The 27,151-nt window shown below is 44.9% G+C and overlaps 1 protein-coding gene and 1 non-coding gene across 3 annotated transcripts in view; one reads left to right on the top strand and one right to left on the bottom strand.

Annotated features, from left to right (window-relative positions):
* LOC126356097 (lysophosphatidylcholine acyltransferase) overlaps nucleotides 1-27,151 on the bottom strand; it is a 607,194-nt gene that overhangs the window by 423,221 nt on the left and 156,822 nt on the right. The window lies entirely within an intron of this gene.
* On the top strand, nucleotides 1,272-1,343 carry Trnan-auu (transfer RNA asparagine (anticodon AUU)). Its single transcript has one exon. It is a non-coding gene; the product is annotated as a tRNA-Asn (tRNA).

Raw genomic sequence — 27,151 nt, 5'->3', positions numbered from 1 at the left:
CATTCAAAAAGTTTTACGCGACTGTGAATTCCAGTGAGGAAAAGTTAGTTTTGTATTACTCGCTTGTTGTTCGGACCTATAGATAACGAACCTAACCCAACAACAGGCCTCTGAATTGCTTCCATGTCTTGCTGTCGTCAGACCTTGTGGGGGTCCCAAATACTCCGATAATACTCAAGAATGGGTAGCACCTGTGTTCTGTTTATGTGGTCCCTTTATACATGGTCTACACTTCCTATAATTCTCCCAATAAACCGAAATAGACCATTCGCCTTCTCTACCGTTGTTCTTACGTGTTCGTCCCATTTCATGTCGCCTGGATAAAAATCGATACCAGTGTGTCAACCACCACACCACTAACACTGTACCCTAACATCGGAAAACAGTTTTTAAAAAAATAAACCTTCAGGTCGACTTCCAGGTCGTTAGAGATGGAGCACAAACTCTGAATGTTTCAAGGATGGAGAAGCAAATCGGCCGTGCCCTTCCGAATCAACCCTGGAATTTGCCTGGTGCGATTTACTGAAATCACGGAAAACCTAAATCAGGACGGCCGGACGCAGATTCGAACTGTCGTCCTCCCGAATACGAGTCCTATGCGCTAACCACTGCGCCACGTCGCTCCGTTAGTGTGTCTACTACCTAGGCTGGCTGGTGTAGAGTGGTAACGAACTACTGCGCTGCTCACAAGTCACGCTTCGGTCAGAGAATAATGGACCAATAACTCCTGTGACACACACACACACACACACACACACACACACACACACACACACACACACACGCCCAACCTCGTTGTCGCACCAGGAAGATTAACTACTTGTTCTGCTACAATGCGCGGATTTCCGTTGGTCCGCTGCACACACTTGTCGCGGCTGACAGCTCTATTGTATTTCCATATTGCATCGCCAGACCAAACAATCGTATCATTTAAATGCGCAATTGCTGTGGTACAAAAATGGACATACTGCCCGTAAAAGTGGTCACAACCTATCTGGATCGTCTCTATTTTGAGCATGAAGTAATATAGACTTTAGGATCTCAAAACTACTCCCTAACATTCCATGAATACTATCTATTCTCGCGCGCTTTTCCAAGGCTAACATCAATGCGTGCAAACTTTCATCAACCAATTCCGTTTACTTGCATCTGCGAACTCCTGTCGCCTCAAGATCCACGTTTCAACTCTCTAACTTTGAACAGTTTTTTTAATTAGAACCGGGAAATTTAATTGAGGAGGAACGTGTGCTGAAGTTGTGCAAAGCCACTAAGCCAGGGTGGCGTAGTGGCCAGCGCATCTGCCTATTGAGTAGGAGGCCTGGGTTCGAATCTCGACCCTGGTAGAAATTTTCATTCGTCGCTTCAGTCAGTATATAGACATCAGGGACTTTGAAAGATCTCTCAACCTACACACTTTCATTTTGTTTGTGTCTGATGTATTTATCACGAACTACTACTATCTTCCTTTTCATGGCCTTCATGGAGTCGTTACGTTATTCTAGATTTGGTGTTATTAATGGTGCAGGATGATCAGATATCCTTCCTGTCACCAAAGATAAAGGGCAGTTCTGACATTCTAACTAACCGAGCGGTCTAAGGCGCTGCAGTCACGGACTGTGCGGCTGGTCCCGGCGGAGGTTCGAGTCCTCCCTCGTGTGTGTGTGTGTGTGTGTGTGTGTGTGTGTGTGTGTGTGTGTGTGTGTGTGTGTGTGTGTGTGTGTGTGTGTGTGTGTGTGTGTCCTTAGGATAATTTAGGTTAAGTAGTGTGTAAGCTTAGGGACTGATGATCTTAGCAAGTAAGTCCCAGAATATTTCACACACATTTGAACATTTTTGACTTTCCTGTCTTGCAGGGGACAACTGTGTCAATGTGGACTTGAAGCATTTCTGTTGGCAACCACAGGAGAGACATAATGTAAAAATTGTTTGACGCACACTCCTACATTACTGAAACGCTGTCCGGAACCCGGTACCAGCTGCAGCAGAGGGGCAAATTAGGAAAAAATCTGACTTCGACATATTCTGAGCCTACGCAAAATCTGTACCTATATTTCAGAAAAAAATGAAACTTACTGAGGCAGTTACAAATGGCTCTGAGCACTATGGGACTTAACGTCTGAGGCCATCAGTCCCCTAGAACTTAGAACTACTTAAACCTAACTAAGGACATCACACACATCGATGCCCGAGGCAGGATTCGAACCGGCGACCGCAGCGAGGGAGTTACAATTGTGGTAAAACATGTTCCGGAATTAAACAATACAGGCTACGTGTTCTTGGAAGAAGGCGAACTCAGCTTTACTTCATAATCATTTTCTAAAATCACTGGAACAGAGCTTGAAACTACATTATGACGTTTTAATACGAATTTCACAATTTCGATCAACGCTCAGAAATTATATCGTCCTCATCATAAAATCTAAGATCTTCAAAGAGTTCTTAACTAGAAATATTTTTATTCTTATATCTACACTGTTCCACATTCATTGAAAACAAAATATCCCGAAACAGACAAAACCGGAACGATTGAGGAAATCCTGATTGGTAGCAGTAAAAACCATTACGAAAAATGTCAAATTAGTATCCCACAAAGTGGAGAAACAGAGTTTTTAAAAAAGCTCACAGTATTTCTCATCCCACTTGGCAATGATACATGTGTGATTTAATAGAATAGTTATCATCGCTAGGAATGAGCGAGGTCTTTGCAATGCATATAAAGTCTACACCAGACAGATGAGAAGTACGTACTGAACGACACATAATAAAACAGACACTGAATCGGAAGCTCTATCACACAGGAAGTGAAGACGTGAGAAACATATAAACATAGCAATATGTACTTGGTTGGTATAACATTTCGTTGCACGTAACAGTACCTGAAGATGTGACAGTTGTTCTTTCGCTGCATCATGTGTGACTAACTGGCTTGAAGTTTTACAGAGCCCTCGCACCTGATGCAATTGACTGTGACGTTTCAAATCAAGTCCCCATCTCCAATGTTATCTTAAGTTCGGAAACACATTCTAACATAACTAACTAATACATTAAATTAATTATTACCACTGTCACGACAACACATTTTTACCAGACATAACCATACACACAGAAGGTATGAACGGAAGAACTGTCACATCTAAGAGACAGTGCCATCTCTTGTTCTTCCATTAAATACACTTTTAACTTTAATTTAAAATACATCCAAAGAATTGTACATATACATTTGTACTTTTCACATAAATTTTGTTTTTTATTTTATCCTTTTGTACAATTTTCAACAAACGCACTAGTAATAAAACGTAATTTGTATCACGTAACATGTGAAATCCCACAATGTACGACCTGCTATGTAACAACAGGCATCAGGTCTTGTCTTAAGAAATAAATAAAAAATGAAAATAATAAAAAATAAAAATATGGTCTGGACACTAGGCTGATTTGGGGGGCGTGTAATTTTCCCACGACAGCCATTGTTTTCCAGCACTCGTTGGAAAGAAGCTTCGTAAAGCCGCCGTGGAAGTGAGCATTAATTACCTTAGAGCTTAAACGTCGAGATTCTGCTCCTGATTCTGAGTGGCTCACAGGACTGAATGTTAAGTAACTTCGTGGAGCGGTTTGAAGACCGCGAAATCGAGGAATCGAGCGGAAGTCCTCGTGGGGTTGAGGCGGCAAGTGGTTGCGGAGCCATGACATACGAAAAGAATTCAAAAACTAAATTAAGAATTCCGCCCAAGGCTGAGACGATTGCGTGACAAGAGTTGAGGATTATCAGAAGAGTACATGTTCCGGGTTTCATGCTGCGGTATGGATGACATGTGCCACACAAAGTGGAATCGAAATGACGCGGAAACTGGAAACTTACTCCACAGCTGAAGTACGCATGTAACATTATGGATATAGTACCGCTAGATTCAGTGAAACTTTCTAGTTCGACAGAGAATATCTGTAGAAACCCTATTAAGTTCTCTAGACAACATATATCTAATGTTACAGCTTATCGAAAAGTATCTTCAATTTAGAGCTACAACCAAATTTGCAACCACATACTTATGAAAAAAAACATAAATCATTGGAACCAGTTGGAGGCGGTGGAGGAATTGTTAGTGGTGAACATATTCCAGTCCAGTGGTCGGATATCAGGCTCTTTCCGTTAGTAGCTGGATTACTTACTGCATTAATTATTTACTTTTGAACAGTGTGAAAGAAGAAAGGAGGGAAGGAAGGAAAAAATGGTTGAAAAGGCTCTGAGCGCTATGGGACTTAACATCTGGGGTTATCAGTCCCCTAGAACTTAGAACTACTTAAACCTAACCAACCTAATTTGCTGAGTAATTTCCGAGACAGTTACTCTGCGACAGCTGCGAATCGGCTCCTAGTAGTACTGTTGCTAAACTATCGATACCTAAAAGGCAAGATCGACTGCCGATAGTGTTATTTTGTATTTCTTTTTTCACAATTTTCGGAAAATATTTGGCGTTGTTCTTTTGAAGTTGTAATAGGAAATAATTTTACTTTCACTGTGTGAAGGAGTCGTTTTGCTTTTTGAGCTTCCATCACGTCTAATCTTTCTCTTTAACTGTGTGAAATATATGTGACACAAGAGAACAACTCGGGTTGCATTGGGGGGGGGGGGGGGGGGGGGGCGTATGAATGGAATAACAAGATTTCCGATTTGAAGAAACAGCACACCAGCTTCGTTAAGAAAGAATTTTTGTGCACATCGGAATTCTTCAGAAACATTTGCTGAAAATGATGAACAAAAGCCTAAATGAGAAGATCAGTCTTTGGCGTGGGTGGAGACTTGTCAGGGGAAATGCTGACGAAATCTGCGCTCGGCGCTACCAACAGGAACTGCAACGTTTAACTTCTCCACGCAAGTTTGATACTACATCTGCTATGGTGCTAGCGTTTTGCAGAAATTACTGTAAGATGGCAAGAACTATGCCCCTTACATGAAGTCATTAAAAACAACCTAACTCACGTTGAGCGAGCAGTAGGGCTGAACAAATTTACAAGGCACAATGCATCTTGTAGAGGGTATAATATGGACGTAGTGGAATAATTGTCAGGTGACAGTTTTAAAGTAATTCACACAACATGAAAACTTTGTGGATACGAGTCGCTTTACTGGACGCTAGTTTACCCCAGGGAAGTATTTGACCGTGGCCAACCAGGGGAGCGGCTAAGGGAAGCGACAACAGGCAGCTTAGGGCGGCTCAAGCTCAGAGCGGTAACGCGGCGCGGCCTCCAGCCGCCTTATAATGAGTGACAGTGAGTGGGTGGTTGGTTGACCCCGACCCCATGCTGCTGTACCAGGAAACAGAGGGAGAACTTGTACACCTGTTTATAAATGTCCGTCGTCACGTTTTCTGTGAAACATGCGACAAAGCCGTGCAAAGCTACGGTGTAGCAGTCAACAGAGGTCAAAATATGCGTGTTCGTGACTATAGAAACTTCACGCTGAATTCACGGTCGGCAGAGCCTGAAGTAGATCAGGTGAAGAGCGACAGCATGAAATACGCCGGCCTCCGATGGGAACGTAGGACAAAGGAATTTGAAGTACTCTCCTGGGAGTCAGAATTCCGGAAAACTCGGTGTTTGTGCAGACGCCAACCTTGATGGGTGGCCTGGGAGGAACTAAACAGAAGAAGTTGAGAGGAAGGGGAATTTTGTGGGAATTTGTTCACTTCCCAGAGCAGGCATTGGTCAGCACTGGCAAGCGACACATAATTCTGGGAAGCGACGCATAATTAACGCGACTTGCACTGTAATTGGCGTAAGTGATTTTGCTGGAGGGGAAGCCGAGGCAAAGAGCGGACTGGCAAAAGTCTCAGTAGAGGTCTTCCGTTCTGAGCTTGCCTGGAGTGTGGACGTGGCGTTCTTTACTCAGCTTGCCTCAGAAAGAGTGAGCATCTCTGCAGTTTAGGACTTAGCAAATGGAACGATTGAGCTTGGAGACAGAAAGTTTTGGTTCAGCTATGTACTGAGCAAGATAGCTAGGAGTGAATAGACGAGCGCAGCCTTGCAGCACCACGAGGTCAGCCGACGTCCACACAACGACGACGCTCCGCCACGCTGTATTTGGTGATATTGCGCCCGCTCCGGCCACTGATTAATTTGTTGGATCACGTCGGCAAAGTTTCCACGAGGGTTTCATGGGCCGTGTACTGTAGAATTTTTCTCGCACTTCGCGTTACGCCGCAGTCAGTCGATAGGAATTACTTTTGAGTTATCGAGCTTTACTCCACGCAAACGCAATTTATTACCACTGCCTGGTAGAAGAGTCATGTAATGTGATGATTGAAGGTTGTGAGTTCAAATAAATCTGTGCTAATCGACTGCATCTGTTTTCAATCAAGTAGTTGAAATCCCAAGTCACTTTCTTAATTAATTTTATGTTCAACATTTGCATCTGTGTTCAGTAGCTGAATATAACATCAACGTGCACCCTTTTTTAATTAAAAGTGATCAGTTCTGAATAAATTAATGTCAACACTGGCACCGCAGTTCAATCAGGAGTCACAGGGCCGTATTACTTTTTGCGTTACCCGATATTGCGGTAGTTTTGCACTCTCTGTTGATCTGTTAGTCAATTAGCTGGGGAGAACACAAGCCAAAACCAGGTAAGCGACCGGTGGGGTGTTGCATTACGAAACAGGAAAATCGACATGAAGTGTTCCGGACAGATCCGATATGTGACGAAACCGAACGATGGACCAATCGGACAGCTTTTACTGTGCGACTTCCATGCAGTTATCATTGTTAGTAAAGTGGTTATCGCCAAGCGTGAACATGCATATCTTTCCTCTCAGTTCTTGCTCTAAGGGGGATAGGTAGGCGGCGGTCGGCAATTTATTTATAATCTATTGTTAGATCAGTAGATAAGTTTGTAGGTCTAAAACCGGTCGTATACTTAGCATATGCAGCGGATGTTTTTTATAGGCCTGTACGCCAATATAGTGATACTTTTTTCGATGCATCGAGAGTCAATAGCCATTCTCTTAAATATGGATGTATCGGATTCCCGGTATTTCTGCCGGCCCGTGTGGCCCAGCGGTTCTAGGGCTTTCGTAAGTCTGAAACCGCGCGACTGATACGGTCGCAGGTTCGAATATTGCCTCGGGCATGGATGTGAGTGATGTACATCGGTTAGTTAGGTTTAAGTAGTTCTACGTCTGGGGGACTGATGACCTCAAATGTTAAGTCCGATAGTGCTCAGAGCCATTTGAACCATTTTTGAACCCGATATGTCTAAAATTATCAACAGCCGCAGCTCCCATATTGCCTGGACGTGGTCGCCTGTGATCGATGGCGATGGCCTTCCTTCCCAGTCACCACCACCCGCCTGGGTGGAATCGTTGGTAGCATTTCACTGCTGCCTGACCTGACATTTTATCCATATAACGCCACATTTTCACAGTAAATCGGTGTGCCACGTAGACGTTTTACCCGGAACACTTGCCCTACTTTGGAGTACGTTTCCAGTTGCTGCGTCATCTCACTTCCACTTTGTAATGCACACGTCGTCCACACCGCAGCAGGAAACCTGGAACAGGCACTGTCTTCTGACAACGGGCCACTCTTGCTGCGCAGTCGTTTCAGCTTGCTACAGTATTCTAACTTGGTTTTGAAGTTCTTACGTAAATAAAATCTCCACGCTCTAGTAGAAAATGCCTCCTCCTACCTGTCACTTGCCACCTCAACCCCCACGAGGGCTTCCGCCCGTCGATTTCACAATCCCCAAACCGCTCCACGAAGTTATTTAACGTTTAGCCTTATGAGACACTCAGTATCAGGAGCAGAATGTAGGAATTTTTGTTGGAAGGTACTGCTCACTTCCACACTGGAGTACTGAGAAGTCTCGCGGGTCAAAGTGAGGTTGGTGTCCCTTCGTTGAAGACACCGGATACTGCGGCAGTGCTGAAAATTAGACCGGGTGCGCCAACGAGCGTTTCCGAGTAAAAACGGCAACCAGTACATCTACATCTACATGACTACTCTGCAATTCACATTTAAGTGCTTGGCAGAGGGTTCATCGAACCACAATCATACTATCTCTCTACTATTCCACTCCCGAACAGCGAGCGGGAAAAACGAACACCTAAACCTCTCTGTTCGAGCTCTGATTTCTCTTATTTTATTTTAATGATCATTCCTACCTATGTAGGTTGGGCTCAACAAAATATTTTCGCATTCGGAAGAGAAAGTTGGTGACTGAAATTTCGTAAAAAGGTCTCGCCGCGACGAAAAACGTCTATGCTGTAATGACTTCCATCCCAACTCGTGTATCATATCTGCCACACTCTCTCCACCATAATGCGATAATACAAAACGAGCTGCCCTTCTTTGCACCCTCTCGATGTCCTCCGTCAATCCCACCTGGTAAGGATCCCACACCGCGCAGCAATATTCTAACAGAGGACGAACGAGTGTAGTGTAAGCTGTCTCTTTAGTGGACTTGTTGCATCTTCTAAGTGTCCTGCCAATGAAACGCAACCTTTGGCTCGCCTTCCCGACAATATTATCTATGTGGTCCTTCCAACTGAAGTTGTTCGTAATTTTAACACCCAGGTACTTAGTTGAATTGACAGCCTTGAGAATTGTACTATTTATCGAGTAATCGAATTCCAACGGATTTCTTTTGGAACTCATGTGGATCATCTCACACTTTTCGTTATTTAGCGTCAACTGCCACCTGACACACCATACAGCAATCTTTTCTAAATCGCTTTGCAGCTGATACTGGTCTTCGGATGACCTTACTAGACGGTAAATTACAGCATCATTTGCGAACAATCTAAGAGAACTGCTCAGATTGTCACCCAGGTCATTTATATAGATCAGGAACAGTAGAGGTCCCAGGACGCTTCCCTGGGGAACACCCGATATCACTTCAGTTTTACTCGATGATTTGCCGTCTATTACTACGAACTGCGACCATCCTGACAGGAAATCACGAATCCAGTCGCACAACTGAGACGATACCCCATAGCTCCGCAGCTTGATTAGAAGTCGCTTGTGAGGAACGGTGTCAAAAGCTTTCCGGAAATCTAGAAATACGGAATCAACTTGAGATCCCCTGTCGATAGCGGCCATAGTATACGCCGCGTCAGCCGTCTCGCGCGCCGCACATGGCCAAGAGCGCGTGGCTTCCGTCCGTAGTGTCATTTCATCCGACGCCACGTAAGTTCCCGAAGAGCAGACGAAAGGAGCGCTCGGCGGGATTTCGAAAGGGCCGATCTCGCCTCGAGCGCCGTTGCACTCGCACGCAGCGGAGACCCCGCGACTACGCAGGAGCAGCAGGGAAAGTTTAGCTCTGTCGACAAACAAGGAAGAGAGGACGACGCGTCGATGGCGGCTGCAGCGGAGACGAGAGACGCTGGTCCTCAGGGCTGCAATCAATAGGCGGCGGGAAGAAAGCCCGCTAACTGGCCAGCACGGCAGCGACCGCTGTCCGCGCCTGGCTTTCTCCCAGCAGAATGCGGGACGCCCGTGCCGCCTGCACAAGTAAAAAACGCCCGCGGCTCTTCAGGCTGCGCGCAGGCGCGTCTCCACAGCGCCGCTCTGCACTCTGCCCAGCTGCATACCACGTCGCCGAAATAGCTCTGTGCGCTGATCCGATACCTACTTGTACAACCAACTGACACACTGGATTCGCATTCGGGACGAAAGACGTGCAAGTTCCCGTACGGTGACCCAGATTCGCTGATTCCTACATTGTTTTTCTATGCCCAGCCAGTGTTCTTCACCTCAATGATATACGTCAATGAGAGAGACAGGACACAATCAGCCACTGCAGTCCGTATTTGAAGGGCTGACATGGTTGTAGCCTCTCCCCGATGTTACTTAATATTTATATTGAGCCAACAGTACATTGAATCTCAATGTAGACAAGTGTAATGTGATGCGAATACATAGAAAGATAGGTCCCTTATCATTTAGCTACAAAATAGCAGGTCAGCAACTGGAAGCAGTTAATTCCATAAATTATCTGGGAGCACGCATTAGGAGTGATTTAAAATGGAATGATCATATAAAGTTGATCGTGGGTAAAGCAGATGCCAGACTGAGATTCATTGGAAGAATCCTAAGGAAATGCAATCCGACAACAAAGGAAGTAGGTTACAGTACGCTTGTTCGCCCACTGCTTGAATACTGCTCAGCAGTGTGGGATCCGCACCAGATAGAGAAGATCCAACGAAGAGCAGCGCGCTTCGTTACAGGATCATTTAGTAATCGCGAAAGCGTTACGGAGATGATAAACTCCAGTGGAAGACTCTGCAGGAGAGACACTCAGTAGCTTGGTACGGGCTTTTGTTAAAGTTTCGAGAACATACCTTTACCGAAGAGTCAAGCAGTATTTTGCTCCCTCCTACGTATATCTCGCGAAGAGACCATGAGGATAAAATCACCGAGATTAGAGCCCACACAGAAGCATACCGACAATCCTTCTTTCCACGTACAATACGAGACTGGAATAGAAGGGAGAACCGATAGAGTTACTCAAGGTAACCTCCGCCACACACCGTCAGGTGGCTTGCGGAGTATGGATGTGGATGTAGATGTAGAGAACAGTAAACGAAACAAAAGAAAAATTCGGAGTTGGTATTAAAATCCATGGAGAAGAAATAAGAACTTTGAGGTTCGCCGATGACATTGTAATTCTATCAGGGACAGCAAAGGACTTGGAAGAGCAGTTGAACGGAATTGACAGTGTCTTGTAAGGAAAGTATAAGATGAACATCAACAAAAGCAAAACGAGGATAATGGAATGTAGTCGAGTTAAGTCGGGTGATGCTCAGGAAATTAGATTTGGAAATGAGACACTTAAAGTAGTAAAGGAGTTTTGCTATTTGGGGAGCAAAATAACTGATGATCGAAGTCGTGAGGATATAAAATGTACATTGGCAATGGTAAGGAAAGCGTTTCTGTAGAAGAGAAGTTTGTTAACATCGAGTATAGATTTCAGTGTCTGGAAGTCGTTTCTGAAGATATTTGTATGGAGTGTAGCCATGTACGGAAGTGAAACGTGAACGATAAATAGTTTGGACAAGAAGAGAATAGAAGATTTCGAAATGTGGTGCTACAGAAGAATGCTGAAGATTAGATGGGTAGATCCCATAACTAACGAGGAGGTATTGAATAGAATTGGGGAGAAGAGGAGTTTGTGGCACAACTTGACAAGACGAAGGGACCGGTTGCTAGGACATATTTTGAGGCATTAAGGGATCACAATTTTAGCATTGGAGGGCAGCGTGAAGGGTAAAAATGGTAGAGGGAGATCAAGAGATGAATACACAAAGCAGATTCAGAAGTATGTACGTTGCGGTCGTCACTCAGAGATAAAGAGGCCTGCACAGGACAGAGTTGCATGAAGAGCTGCATTAAACCAGTCTTTGGACTGAAAACAACAAGAACAACAACAACGACAACAACAACGACGACGACGACTAGTTTACATTCACATATTTACCATCGGCTAGCTGCGTTGTTTAGCAATTGCCACCAAAGATCATTAACAGTTACTAGGCAGCCGATTCGCATTTAAAAATTAAGTGATATCTGTGATTGGCGTAGCACATGTACACCGAATTAATTCCTTCAAAAGTCGCAGGCTTCATTTGATACAGCACGATGTTTTATCAGTTGAAAATTATTGTCTTTAGTATTAATATGGAATAAACTACTATTATTACTACTGTCCAGAGACAATCCAATACACGGTTCGTTTCTCGTGATACTCTGTTCACATTCGTAGGACATAATTTTTTTCCTCAACTCCGTTTTTATTAGTACAGTTCTTTGATATGATTCACTACTACGAATGGTCACTCTTAAGCCCGATAATAGATTTACGAACAGGATCTGTAATCGAAAGTCAAGTTGCAACGATGTTTGAGTAGTAAATCCGGTAACAACTGAATTACTTAAAGGTGAATTAATGATATAGATCTTTTATCCACTGAGGTGTTCGCTGGAGTTGCCGTTATCTCAGTTCTGTCAGTATTCGTATTTTTGACAATAAACTAAACGATCCGAAACCTACCTTTCATTAGACCGGCTCCCAATGAGGTTAACTATTTCACGCAGTGGCGCATGAACTTAAAGAAACACGAAAATTCAGGACTTTTTCGCTAACAGCTTGGACAGTAACGTCTCCTACGCTGAAGACTCCCACACGTTAAAGACTCCCTGACGCTAAGGATATCAACTATACGTGTGTTGGGATCACATAATACTTGTGAAACGAAAGTGACATTCGTTACAACCTCTTTGAATGGAACCTTTTGCTACTTTCCATTTAATTCTCTATTCCATTGGCTCTTATTCTTTTATTTAATTTTCTTTACTTTACAATGGGTATTCGTGATTTTATATAAAATATGGTAATGATGATGATCGTACGGCATTGTTAGCCGGGAGGCCCATGGGGGGAAGTTCGGCCGCCGTATTGCAAGTCCTTTCTAGTAGACGCCACTTCGGCGACTTGCCAGTCAATGATGATGAAATAATGATGAAGAACAAACAACACCCAGCCATCACGAGGCAGAGAAAAAACCCTGACCCGCCGGGAATCGAACCCGTGACCCCGTGCGCGGGAAGCAAGAACGCGACCGAAAGACCACGAGCTGCGGACAATATGGGAATTATTCATGGCCAGTTCGAATACATTTTACTTTCATGAAAGACCAAATATGTAATGAGGCATAAAAAAACACTCGTACTGAGAGTACTACTGTAGAGAGAAATTTCTGTGGAGCCTGGGGCTCTTGTTAGGATAAGCGGCTTTTGGCATGTGGCTGCGGTCACAGCCTGATTTGTAGCTTAGACCGACGTCCAGGTTTGACTGGAATGTGACAGATTGCCTGCGAGTTGGAGAAGGCAATGAATGTTAAAACGGAGGAGCAACTGACGTGTCATGGGCTCCGCAGAAAGGCCAACAGATTCAATCTCCGCTCAAGTGTCACTCCGCAAAAGTGTCACGAACTAACATTAAAAGCCGGGATGGATCCACTATAAAGGAAACTACTCAATTTCTCCTCCATCCTTCATAATCTGACCTTCGACTATACCGTTCTCGTCACTGACGGGATTACTACCCTTAAATTAATTGAAGGGTGAATAGAAACCGATACATGCTACAGGGTTGGCTCAAATGGCTCTGAGCACTATGGGACTCAACTGCTATGGTCATTAGTCCCCTAGAACTTAGAACTACTTAAACCTAACTAACCTAAGGACATCACACACATCCATGCCCGAGGCAGGATTCGTACCTGCTACAGGGTATTTCAAAGTGTTTACATCAGGTTTCTCGGCACTGTCTTCTACGTTGATGAAGACAGAAACTAAGAGTAAATTTTAATATACGCATGGAAGCTAAAAGCTTGCCTTCGCATCAGGTGTAAGTTGCCGCTGAAAGTGCTTGCCAGTAGGGATCTTGCTAATCCGGTCGTTTTCACTGCCCAAGGTCCGTGAAGTCGCTTTGGCGATAAGACAGCAACTGAAGGCTTTCTGCGTGCCCGTAATCAATAGTTCGGAGCTGGCACCTACGTGTAACATTATTTGTTAGCAATGAGATGCCTCGACGATACGTTGGTAGCAGTGTAGCCCGACCGTATTGTGGTGCTGGGGCAGCGAGGGGAGGGGTTATGGAAAAAGGAATGGTAGCAGAGACTGTGTCTGTGCTTCCCCTTCCTACGAGTTTGGATGCAATGCGACGCCGCAGTGTGACACCAGCAGACGCAGTGAATCTAGACATGCCAAAGTATGGACGATTCTGATTATGGTCTTTATGTTTCCTGTGCGTGCACGGACGGCACATTAAACATCTGTCACAATGCGTGTTTAAGTAATAGCCATTTTGAAACAAAAATTAAACAAGCATACTTTTCTTGGCAATTTTATTTCCATAGTAAAAACGATTCCTACCAATATTCCGCGTGTTTACGGTTGCGACTATTTGGAATACGTCCTCAGTTTCAGAATGCCGCCGAATGTGAAATAAGTGCAGTGATTCTTTTTCTTTGCGCTAAAGGCGTGGAAGCGGTTGAAACTCATCGGCAAACCGGTAGAAGTATATGGAGAAAACACTGTACGCAATGCAACGGTATGGAAATGGGTGAGAGCTTTCAACTGGCGATTTGCTGCAGAAAAGTTGATGAAAGAGACACTTTACAATTCGGACGTTATCCGATGAGTTTCCTCGACTGTTAGGAAGAGTGCTTTATGCAAATGTTGACTAAAAATCGGGCGATAGATATCTACGAGGACAGTATTCAAAAGCTGGTTGTGCTACACGATAGGGGCCTTAATACTGCTGGGGATTATGTAGAAATGGAGATATGAATACAGGTTTTCAAGTAAAAACGGAATCGCTAAGAAAGTTCTACTTGTTTTACTTCAAAACGGTTCTTAGTTAAAAACTCACCTAGTACGCGAAAACTACTTTGGAACGGCCAAAGGAACTGGCTAACTAATCCGCTACTTTATTTAATGGCCGGCCGCGGTGGTCTCGCGATTAAGGCGCTCAGTCCGGAACCGCGTGACTGCAACGGTCGTAGGTTCGAATCCTGCCTCGGGCATGGATGTGTGTGATGTCCTTAGGTTAGTTAGGTTTAACTAGTTCTAAGTTCTAGGGGACTGATGACCACAACTGTTAAGTCCCATAGTGCTCAGAGCCATTTTTTTTATTTAATGCTGTTATCTTGTGATGAGAAAAAGAATGTAGACTCGGACGAAATGCTAGTCTTCCCGCAAAAGAGGACACAGCTCCACTTGGGTAGCTGTAGAACTGTTATCCGGCAGTCATATAACACAGTACCTCTGACGTAAGTCATGGCACCTGCGTAATACCGAGCACGCAGGAGTGCCCCAACACGACATGGCATGGAACCGACTAATGTTCGAAGCAGTGGTGGAGGGAACTGACACCATGAATCGTGCAGGGCTGTCCATAAATCCGTAGGAGTACGAGGGGGTGGAGATGTCTTCTGAACAGCACGGTGCGAGGCATCCCAGATATGCTCAATAATGTTCGTGTCTGGGTAGCCTCGTATCCAGCGGAAGTGTTTAAACTCAAAAGAGTGTTCCTGGAGCTACTCTGTAGCAATTCTGGACTTGCGGGGTGTCGCACTGCCCTGCTGGAATTGGCCCAGTCTGTCGGAATGCACAATGGACACGAGTGGATGCAGGTGATCAGACAGCATGCTTATGGACGTGTCACCTGTCCGACTCTTATCTAGACGTATCACGGGTCCCATATCACTCCAAATGCACACGCCGCACACCACCACAGAGCCTCCACCAACTTGAACAGTCACCTGCCGACACACACGGTCGATGGATTCATGAGGGTGTCCGTACCCGTATACGTCCATTCGCTCGATACTCTTTGAAACGAGATTAGTCCAACCAGGCAACATGTATCCAGTCAAGGACAGTCAAATGTCGGTGTTGACGGGCACGGACGAGGCGTGAAGCTTTGTTTCGTGCAGCCATCAAGGGTACACGAGTGGACCTTCGGCTCCGAAAGCACATATCGATGGGGTTTCGTTGAATGGTAAGCAAGCTGTCACTTGTTGCTGGCACAGCATTGAAATCTGCAGCAATTTGCTGAAAGGTTGCACTTTCGTCACCTTGAACGATTCTCTTCAGTCGTCGTTGGTCCCGTTCTTTCACGATCTTTTTCCGGCCGCAGCGATGTTGGACATTTTATGTATTACCGCATTCCTGATATTCACGGCACGCTCGTGAACTGGATGTACAGGAAAATCTCCACTTCATCGCTACTTCGGAGATGCTGTGTCCCATCGCTCGTTCGCCCACTATAACACCACGTTCAAACTCACTTAAATCTTAATAACCTGTCATTGTAGCAGCAGTAACGGATCTAACAACTGCGCCAGACATTTGTTGTGTTACATAGGCGTTGCCGATCGCAACACCGTATTCTGCTTGTTTACATATCTCTGTATTTCAATACACATGCCTATACCAGTTTCTTCAGCGCTTCAGTGTACAACGCAAAATATAATTGTAAAAACGTTCTCAAAGGTTTGTTGTGAATGTATGTAAAAGTTATCCCCTTTGCGGAATCCGGAAGTGCTTGTAAAAATTAAACAAAAAATAAGCATTTCTAATCCCATGCGTTATTGAAATTTCACCAAGTTTTTATATCCATTCATTTTCTTGCTTGTGAAATACGATGAATGTATTTGAAACACCATATGCAACGCTCGCATGACTGCGTTCGCATAATTTTTTTCACACTTCGTCGTGCCTTATTCTTTACTGTATTTTTAATTACTGTATTAATCTCTTAGCTTTCATTTTTAACTATATAAGTATATCGTTACTCTTTGATGAATTACTTCCAAATTACTTTTAATTAAACTGAACTCATTCTTGCGCACTTATCTTTTGTACAGCCATGTGTTGTATGTATGCGTCCCATGAGCAGATTTGTTTAATGTGTGTGAAATTGCGTGGCAGCGTCCTTGCTGAACTACAAATGATTGAAACACAACCTCCCGCTCACGCACAGTAGTGTGTGTGTGTGTGTGTGTGTGTGTGTGTGTGTGTCGCAGACGGGCAGTTCCGCGTCAGCAGCTAGAGCTGCCACCAATGGCCGTGAAACCGTATATGTGTGAATGGCTTCGCCGACGGACGCCAATTACGCCTGCGTTCCACTTACTGTTAGACGAAGCGCAGCCGCGGGTCGCGTCCCGTGTGAGACCCCCCCCCCTCCCTCCCTCCCTCCGTCCCTCCCTCCCTCCCTCCCAAGCCACCCACTACCGGGCAGCTGCATCCGGGGTTCCACAGCAGGTGCTGCCTAGCTTCCGCATTGATCAGAATCAAGCAGTGAGCTGCCTACAAGATTTCCAGCTCATCCTGCATGACGTCCTTGCAAATTAACATCAACGTAACAGGAAAGAATAAAAGCGTGACACAAAACACTTACATTTCATTACTTATCTAACCTTTTATACACGACGCACAGAAGGAATTTGTCCATTCCGCAGTCGAGAGTGCGCCGGTTTGGAACATCTACATCTTCATGGATACTCTACAAATCATATTTAAGTGCCTGGCAAAGGGTTCATGGAACCACCTTCACAATTCTCTATTATTCGAATCTCTTGTAGTGCGCGGAAAGAACGAACGGCTGTATCTTTCTGTACGAGCTCCGATTTCCCTTATTTTATCGTGGTGATCGTTTCTCCCCATGTAAGTCGGTCTCAACAAAATATTTTCGCATTCGGAGGAGAAAGTTGGTGATTGGAATTTCGAGAAGAAGATTCCGTCGCAACGAAAAACACCTTTCTTTTAATGATGTCCATCCCAAATCCTGTATCATTTCTGTGACACTCTCTCCCATATTTCGCAATAATACAAAACGTGCTGCCAATCTTTGAACTTTTTCGATGTACCCAATCAGTCCTATCTGATAAGGATCCCACACCGCGCAACAGTATTCTAAAAGAGGACGGACAAGCGTAGTGTAGGCAGTCTCCTTAGTAGGTCTGTTACATTTTGTAAGTGTCCTGCCAATAAAACGCAGTCTTTGGTTAGCCTTCCCCACAACATTTTCTGTGTGTTCCTTCCAATTTAAGTTGGTCGTTATAATAATACCTAGGTATTTAGTTGAAATTACGACTTTTAGATTAAACTGATTTATCGTGTAATTGAAGTTTAACGAGTTCCTTTTAGCACTCACGTGGACGACCTCACACTTTTCGTTATTTAGGGTCAACTGCCACTTTTCGCGCCATTCCGATATTTCTTCTAAATCGTTTAGCCGTTTGTTTTGTCCTTCTGATGACTTTATTAGTCGGTAAACGACAGCGTGATCTGCAAACAAGCGGAGACGGCTTCTCAGATTGTCTCCAAAATTGTTTATATACATAAGGAACAGCAAAGGGTCTATAACACTACCTTGGGGAACGCCAGAAATCACTTCTGTTTTACTCGATGACTTCCCGTCAGTTACTACGAACTGTCACCCCTCTGACAGGAAGTCACAAGTGCAGAAACATAACTGGGACGATATTCCATAAGCACGCAATTTCACTACGAGCCACTTGTGAGGTACAGTGTCAAAAGCTTTCCGGAAATCCCGAATTACGGAATCGATCTGAAATCCCTTGTCAATAGCACTCAGCACTTCATGTGAATGAAGAGCTAGTTGTGTTTCACAAGAACTTCTTGGAAGATTAAAGCTGTGTGCCGGAGGTGGGACCGTTGCCTGTTCCGGCCACATACTCTCTACCTGGCTGATCTATCCAAGCACTTCTCCTGTCATGTCTACAGAGTTGAGCTGGAAGTCGTTCCTCAAGTATCTCATATGAAACAGTAGCTTGAAACACGCTCCTTCATATTTAATTGATAAAACGTGTCGTTCACAGTTCACTTAAGAGTTAACTTGTGTCTAAATACGAGGTTTGCCCACGAAGTAGTGCACCGCATTTTTTTCTTCAGAAACTACACGGAAGAATGGTGCTTTATCTACACACCCTATTTTTCCACGTAATCTCCATCCCGTTCTATGACCTTCCTCCAGCGCGAAACAAGGGCGTGTATGCCCTGTCGGTTCACACACTTTTGGATATCCACGAGTACAGATAATTGCATCCACACTTCCTCTGTTGAGTGAGAAAGGCAGTGCCAAACGCCAACTCGTAACGCGTCTGTCCTCGCGAATGACACCGTTAGCTCGCTGCAACATGTCAGGTGTGACAGCCGTGGGTGGTCTCCCTGACCGCTGCAAATCGTGGAGCTCCGCCGAACCGCCTTCTGATGACCTCGCCCTCCGTGCCCAGGGTCTAACTGTACTTCTGTCGACAGCAGATGCTCCTTAGACTCTGCACAAGTGTTTCTGAATATTCCTCACAGTTTCTTTCTCTGTAGTGAGAAAGTCAATGATAGTACGTAGCTTGTAACGTACACCACCTACAGACGCCATTTTGTAACTGTTCTGCAGCTACGCTATCTCTCGGAAAAGACGGAAACTTGGCGCGCTCACTCAGGAGACCTCAAATAATACACACGTATCGTTTCGCATTCGTAGCACTGTTTCGGCTGTGTAAGTAAATGCAGTGCATTACATTCTGGGCATCATTCGTAGAAGTAAAAGATGGTCCCTAGTAATGGTGTGCATTATTTGTGTACCCGAAATTTGACGTCCGTTTGTACAAACAAATGTAACGAATTTTATTCCAGATGCCATCTTTGCAGTTTTGAGGCACAAAGACGTTGGGCCATTGTTGGGTTGTGATTGAAAGTGGCTGAAAATGGTTTCAATGAATGTGGGAACTGTCCTTGTGAATTCTTTGTTTTTTCATCTGTGGAGTTCCATCCTCAGCTATCTGCAGCAAATTTTGGTGCCTCAGAAGCCACAGCAGAGCCACTGTCGACTGCCGTTCACGGAATGCAGGAAACAGTGTTTTTTTGCTTTTGAAACTAGGCCACCTTCCGTATTTCTACCACCAAGAGCAGGTAAGGTAGTGATGTTGACATTTTCTCCTTTACAAAAGGAGTTCCTGGCTACAGAGAGAAACAAAGCAAGTACCGAGACTACAGGGAAGACACCACCTTCAACAAAACTTACTCCAGAAGCCTGATTTGATGAATCTGATAGACTTTCAACGTCTGAGGTTACCAAAACAAAGCTCTTCGTAAGAACCAGAGAATCACGAAGCAGCAGGATCGTGGGGAGGAAGTCTCTGATTGATGTGTTTTGAAACTATGTTGACTCATCTGCGTAGGAAGAGGGCGAGGAATGCATTTATTACGACTGACTGATACTTCTAAAGAGACGAGGATGAAGTGCGTCGCATGCTCTCGCTGGTGTTACGAGCTTCGTTCAGGTGTCGAAGATGATATTTACGTTGTCTTTTTCATGTGTGACTTTTGTACAACGAAAAGCACGAAAAATTGAACATTTTTCTTGTTATGGTTGAAACGTCAGCAGAGTAACCGATAGTTATGCGGCACCCTCTACTTTTGAAACAAACACTTGGTGCAAATAAAGGTGATGTTACTATTTCGTAAGATTTAGTGCCTGTTTACAACTCGTAATGAGGACACCCAAATTGAGAGGACACCCAAATTGAGAGGACACCCAAATTGAGAGGACACCCAAATTGAGAGGACACCCAAATTGAGAGGACACCCAAATTGAGAGGACACCCAAATTGAGAGGACACCCAAATTGAGAGGACACCCAAATTGAGAGGACACCCAAATTGAGAGGACACCCAAATTGAGAGGACACCCAAATTGAGAGGACACCCAAATTGAGAGGACACCCAAATTGAGAGGACACCCAAATTGAGAGGACACCCAAATTGAGAGGACACCCAAAATGAGAGGACACCCAAAATGAGAGGACACCCAAAATGAGAGGACACCCAAAATGAGAGGACACCCAAAATGAGAGGACACCCAAAATGAGAGGACACCCAAAATGAGAGGACACCCAAAATGAGAGGACACCCAAAATGAGAGGACACCCAAAATGAGAGGACACCCAAAATGAGAGGACACCCAAAATGAGAGGAAACCCAAAATGAGAGGAAACCCAAAATGAGAGGAAACCCAAAATGAGAGGAAACCCAAAATGAGAGGAAACCCAAAATGAGAGGAAACCCAAAATGAGAGGAAACCCAAAATGAGAGGAAACCCAAAATGAGAGGAAACCCAAAATGAGAGGAAACCCAAAATGAGAGGAAACCCAAAATTACGAACCTGAATTATTTTTGCAAAGGTGGTATTCGAATATTCCTTAGTAACAGCATAGCATATTTTTAATAGTTCAAAGATCCTAATTCACTGGAAAATTTTAAATTTAAAAACGGTACTCGATAATACGGGAATTTAGTCTACTGGCGGGGATAAACCTCTGAGGACGGGTCGCAAGTCCTAATTGGATAGCTCAGTCGGTACGGCAATTAAACCGCGACAGGCAAAGGTCCCAGGTTCGAATCCTGGTCCGGAACATAAGTTTAATCTGCCATCAAGTTTCAATTGGTTACTGTTTGCGACGTTACGCAGAAAGTAGCTGTGCGCGCTCACACGTTTTAACAACAATCGAAACTGGTGTCTACACTTCCTTGTCGATAGCTCTTTCGAAAGCACGATAATTTTCAATCGCACGTGGCATACCTCTTGGCTAGTAGGGTAAGCAGGGCATGGTAACCAGTACGGGTACCCACGCTGTCGAATCCGTGCGGACGCAGTTTTATTACACTTGACGAAAGGAATGAAGGGAGGAAGATCAAAGTTTAACGTCCCGTCGACGGAATACGAAAGGAAGGGGAAGGAAATCGACCGTGTCCTTTTCAAAGGGCCATTTGGAGCGATTTAGAAAAAACGGGGAAAAAGTACAAACGAAGAAAGTGAAGGGCAAAAGAAATGAGGTAAGGGGGCGTTCATTAACTATCGTAAGTTTATTTATTGTGGTCGGTAATGACAGGCCCGGTTAATGCTGTTTGCCGTGTCATTGTAGTTCTCTCAGACAGCAAAGGACGTGAAGGGGCAGCAGTACGGAATGGACAGGGTCTTGAGAGGAGGATATAAGATGAACATCAACATAAAAAAGGAGAATAACGGAATGTAGGGGAATTAAATCAGGTGATGCTTAAGGAAGGGAGAGACACTTAAAGTAGTAAATGAGTTTTGCTGTTTGGGAAGCAAAATAACTGATGGTTGTCGCAGCTCAGACAATATAAAATGTAGACTGGGTATGGCACAGGAAAAGAAACATGGACGATAAATAGTTTGGACGAGAAGAGAATAGAAGCTTTCGAAATGCGGTGATACAGAAGAATCCTGAAGATTAGATGGGTAGATCACGTAACTAATGAGGAGGTATTGAATAGAATAGGGGAGAAGAGGAGTCTGTGGCACAACTTGACTAGAAGAAGGGATCGGTTGGCAGGACATGTCCTGAGGCATCAAGGGATCACAAATTTAGCATTGGAGGGCAGCGTGGAGGGTAATAATCGTAGAGGGAGACCAAGAGATGAATACACTAAGCAGATTCAGAAGGATGTAGGTTGCAGTAGGTACTGGGAGATGAAGAGACTTGCACAGGATAGAGTAACATGGAGAGTTGCATCAAACCAGTCTCAGGACTGAAGACCACAACAACAACCGTCAATTCTAGCGTTTTGACAGTTTGTCGAATACGTTGGTCGATCACTTTAAACGCAGGTAACAGGCATGCAGGGCTCAAACGCACAGGTAACTACACCAACCATACAGGGTTCCAGTAATCCCTTAATGCTAAGCGTAATGAATTGGCGTCACGTAAAAGCAACGGTAATGAATGGAACGTCAACTGTTCTGGAGTGCCAGTGACGATAGATGTAGATTGAAGACGAAGCTACCGGCGCCTGTGACACGTGCCGTCACGTTCTTCTAGAGCGACTTGCTGATCGTGCCTCTGTTCACAACAGCCATAGGAGAATTTATCGTCGCCAATGTTTGAATCATTACAGCTAGATACAGTCGTAGTTCCGTTCCGAAAGTTAGTATCTATGACGTGACGCAAACCACAATTTCATGAATGTGAAGTCCAAAATACGTTTGTGTATGCGTATAAGATATGAAATCAAGCGAAGTGAAAGCAAACGTTTCCGTTGATTTGTAGCACCAGAATACTTCAATGATCAAATATTTCCATTTTTTTACGTACAATTTATTGCAAGCTTCCAATAATTCATATTGGACATCCGACCTGCACTATGTTCTAACGGATTACGTTTTACTCACATTGCGATGTGAAAATTGTAACGAATTTTCAATACTCTGAAGCTTTTACTTTATTAGTTACTGATCCTTAAGGTTTTTTTACTCCACGAACTGGAAAATGAGACTGCAAAGCTCGTGTTTTATCTGATGAGAGGTAGTGTGACAGTATGAAAATTCCGCGTAATAAACGTAACGATCTACTAGAATTCAAATACAGAATAACAAGGCACGCTGCAAACACGGAAACGATATGATAAAGAGATATAAGCGTTCAGTCAGTACAGAGGCAGAACTACACTACTGGCCATTAAAATTGCTACACCACGAAGATGATTTGCTACAGACGCGAAATTTAACCGACAAGAAGAAGATGCTGTGATATGGAAATAATTAGCTTTACAGAGCATTCACACAAGGTTGGCGCCTGTGGCGAAACCTACAACGTGCTGACATGAGGAACGTTTCCAACCGATTTCTCATAGACAAACAGCAGTTGACCGGCGTTGCCTGGTGAAACGTTGTTGTGATGCCTCGTGTAAGAGGAGGAAATGCGTACCATCACGTCTTCGACTTTTATAAAGGTTTATCGTATTGCGACATTGCTGCTCGCGTTGGTCGAGATCCAATGACTGTTAGTAGAATATGGAATCGGTGGGTTCAGGAGGGTAATACGGAACGCCATGCTGGATCCCAACGGCCTCGTATCACTAGCCGTCGAGATGACAGGCATCTTATCCGCATGGCTCTAACGGATTGTGCAGCAACGTCTCGATCCCTGGGTCAACAGATGAGGACGTTTGCAAGACGGCAACCATCTGCACGAACAGTTCGACGACGTTTGCAGCTGCATGGACTGTCGGCTCGGAGACCATGGCTGTGGTTACCCTTGACGCTGCATCACAGACAGGAGCGCCTGCGATGGTGTACTCAACGACGAACCTGGGTGCACGAATGGCAAACCCCATTTTTTTTTCTGATGAATCCACGTTCTGTTTACAGCATCATGATGGTCTCATCCGTGTTTGGCTACATCGCGGTGAACGCACATTGGAAGCGTGTATTCATCATCGCCATACTGGCGTATCACCCGGTGTGATGGTATGGGGTGCCATTGATTACACGCCTCTGTCACCTCTTGTTCGCATTGACGGCACTTTGAGCAGTGGACGTTACGACGCTTTCAGCAGGATAATACACGACCGCATGTTGCAGGTCCTGTACGGGCCTTTCTGGAGAAAGAAAATGTTCGACTGCTACCCTGGCTAGTACATTGTCCAGATTTCTCACCAACTGAAAACATCTGGTCAATGGTGCGAGCAACTGGCTCGTCACAATACACTAGTCCCTACTCTTGATGAACTGCGGTAACGTGTTTAAGCTGCATGGGCAGCTGTACCTGTACACGCCATTCACGCTCTGTTTGACTCAATGCCCTGTTCTGGGTACTGATTTCTCAGGATCTATGCACCCAAATTGCGTGAAAATGTAATCACATGTCAGTTCTACTGCAATATATTTGTCGAATGAATACCCATTTATCATCTGCATTTCTTCTTGGTGTAGCAATTTTAATGGCCAGTAGCGTAAATTTCTAAAGCTAGTTGTGTTCATCCTACTGAAGACCAGTTTGCAGTCCACATATTTGTTGTGTAACCCCGACCGCTGCTCTCGCGGTTACACGAGGTGCTGCAACCTCGGATGGAGGCCTCACCGCAGGGGACCTGTTTTTGGCAGAGTTTGCGTGCGGCGTGGAAAGTCGAGAGCGCAAATCTCGGCGTGCGTAACCGGAGACGAGCGGCCGAGCGCAGGCGGGCGGCGCTGGTCTCTGCTGCCTCGCTCTGTCCCTGGTGCGGTGACGCAAGGCGCCCTCTTTTCGCCACCGCAGGGTCCGAGCCGACGGCCTTCGGGAGCGGCCTTGCTCCTCGCGTGGGAGTTGCCAACCTAGACGGGAAGGTGAAGCTGTGGCACACTTCGGACCGACCTCGTGTGAATCTACAGGTCGCGGTGTCGCCGGCAGTTTGGAGGAAGATGGCGAAACGGTTAATGCACTATCTACTCAGACCAAAACTCCGTCTGGTCGTCTTCTTTCACGTACTCCGCAGTTCCTCTAAACCGTGTGTGGGATACCTTTTACATTTGTTCAGTCGGGCCTGGTGATATACCGAAAAACGCTTGACGAAAATAAGAGGTTACGGGATGGAATCCCGGACGGACCTTGGAGTTTCCTGACTGCGTTTGAACATACCTTCACCTGTCGTCGAGTTTAAGATCGGACAGAAACGACAAGTGGTTCCGATTCCACGTTAAACTGTAGTTCCCCTTTCCTCTGTTGGATAACTGGTGGGGCAGTTTAAGGACACACGAAAGTCGCCAGACTAAGTGGTTTCCAATTGAAAGACTAGTAACAGGCCCGGGCCTGTGAGGTACAGAGAGAGAGAGAGAGAGAGAGAGAGAGAGAGAGAGAGAGAGAGAGAGAGAGAGAGAGAGAGAGAGAGAGAGGGAGAGGAGAGGAGAGGAGAGGAGAGGAGAGGAGAGGAGAGGAGAGGAGAGGAGAGGAGAGGAGAGGAGAGGAGAGGAGAGGAGAGGAGAGGAGAGGAGAGGAGAGGAGAGGAGAGGAGAGGAGAGGAGAGGAGAGGAGAGGAGAGGAGAGGAGAGGAGAGGAGAGGAGAGGAGAGGAGAGGAGAGGAGAGGAGAGGAGAGGAGAGAGAGAGAGAGAGAGAGTGTGTGTGTGTTTTGCGAATAGGCCATCTGAGGACCATGTTCCAATTTCAGTTCTTCCTTTTTTGTTCTTTCCTTTCTTCCAGTGTGCTTTCATCTATTGACTTTATTTCTTCTTCCCGTCTTCAGGCCACTTTGAAACAGTCTTAGCTATACTGCCTTGGAATCCTTCCATTTTCAAAAGGCTTCTCTGTTGTTAATGTCTTCCGTTTTTATATTGTGGCTGTCTAAATCCTTTTTTAATTCGTCGACCCAGCTTGTTGTGGACTTCTTACCCGTAAAATATTTGCTCCAATCGGCAAGCAGTCCTCCTGAGTCGTTATTCTAGCCATCTGTCTTCCATGCCTGCTGCTCCTCCCCATGACATTTTTTTCGACGCCTCCTTGGATTTAGGGTATACAGGCTGTCCTTCCTCTCCACTACCACCGGGAGTCCGCTTCCGTCAACTGCTACATTCTCTTTCCTTTTCCTTACTCTTTCCTACAACTTTCTCGACAACTTGGGCGGGGGGGCGGGGGGGGTACAGCACCACATTTGCTTCGCCCCCGGACCTGCCTGCTCCGTGACCTTTGTCAGCTTCCCAAGTATGGTATCTCTTCTCTCGTTTATCGTTGGGCATTTAGGGGAAACAAGTCCACAACAAGCTGGGCCGACGAATTGAAAAAGGATGAAAGAGGAAGCCGTCTGGTAGAACTTTGTACAGAGCATAAATTAATCACAGCTAACACCTGGTTCAGGAATCATGAAAGAGGGTTGTACACATGGAAGAACCCTGCAGATACTAAAAGGTATCAGATAGATTATATAATGGTAAGACACAGATTTAGGAACCAGGTTTTAAATTGTAAGACATTTCCAAGGGCAGATGTGGACTCTAACCACAATCTATTGGTTATGATCTGTAGATTAAAAAAGAAGAAACTGCAAAAAGGTGGGAATTTAAGGAGGTGGGACCTGGATAAACTGAAAGAACCAGAGGTTGTACAGAGTTTCAGGGAGAGCATAAGGGAACAATTGACAGGAATGGGGGGGGGGGGGAGAAGAAATACAGTAGAAGAAGAATGGGTAGCTTTGATGGATGAAGCAGTGAAGTCAGCACAGGATCAAGTAAGTAAAAAGACGAAGGCTGGTAGAAATCCTTGGGTAACAGAAAAAATACTGAATTTAATTGATGAAAGGAGAAAACATAAAAACGCAGTAAATGAAGCAGGCAAAAAGGAATACAAAAGTCTCAAAAGTGAGTGCGACAGGAAGTGCAAAATGGTTAAGCAGGGATGGCTGGACGACAAATGTAAGGATGTAGAAGCTTATCTCACTAGGGGTAAGATAGATACTGCCTACAGGAAAATTAAAGAGACCTTTGGAGATAAGAGAACCACTTGTATGAACATAAAGAGCTCAGATGAAAACCCAGTTCTAACCAAAGAAGGGAAAGCAGAAAGGTGGAAGGAGTATATAGAGGGTCTATACAAGGGCGATGTACTTGAGGACAATATTATGGAAATGGAAGAGGATGTAGATGAAGACGAAATGGGAGATACGATACTGCGTGAAGAGTTTGACAGAGCACTGAAAGACCTGAGTCGAAACAAGGCCCCCGGAGTAGACAACATTCTTTTGGAACTACTGACGGCCTTGGGAGAGCCAGTCCTGACAAAACTCTACCAGCTGGTGAGCAAGA

This window comes from Schistocerca gregaria, chromosome 3 (genome assembly GCF_023897955.1).
Source record: "Schistocerca gregaria isolate iqSchGreg1 chromosome 3, iqSchGreg1.2, whole genome shotgun sequence".
Lineage (NCBI taxonomy): Eukaryota > Metazoa > Arthropoda > Insecta > Orthoptera > Acrididae > Schistocerca > Schistocerca gregaria.
This window is presented reverse-complemented; position numbering and strand designations above follow the sequence as displayed.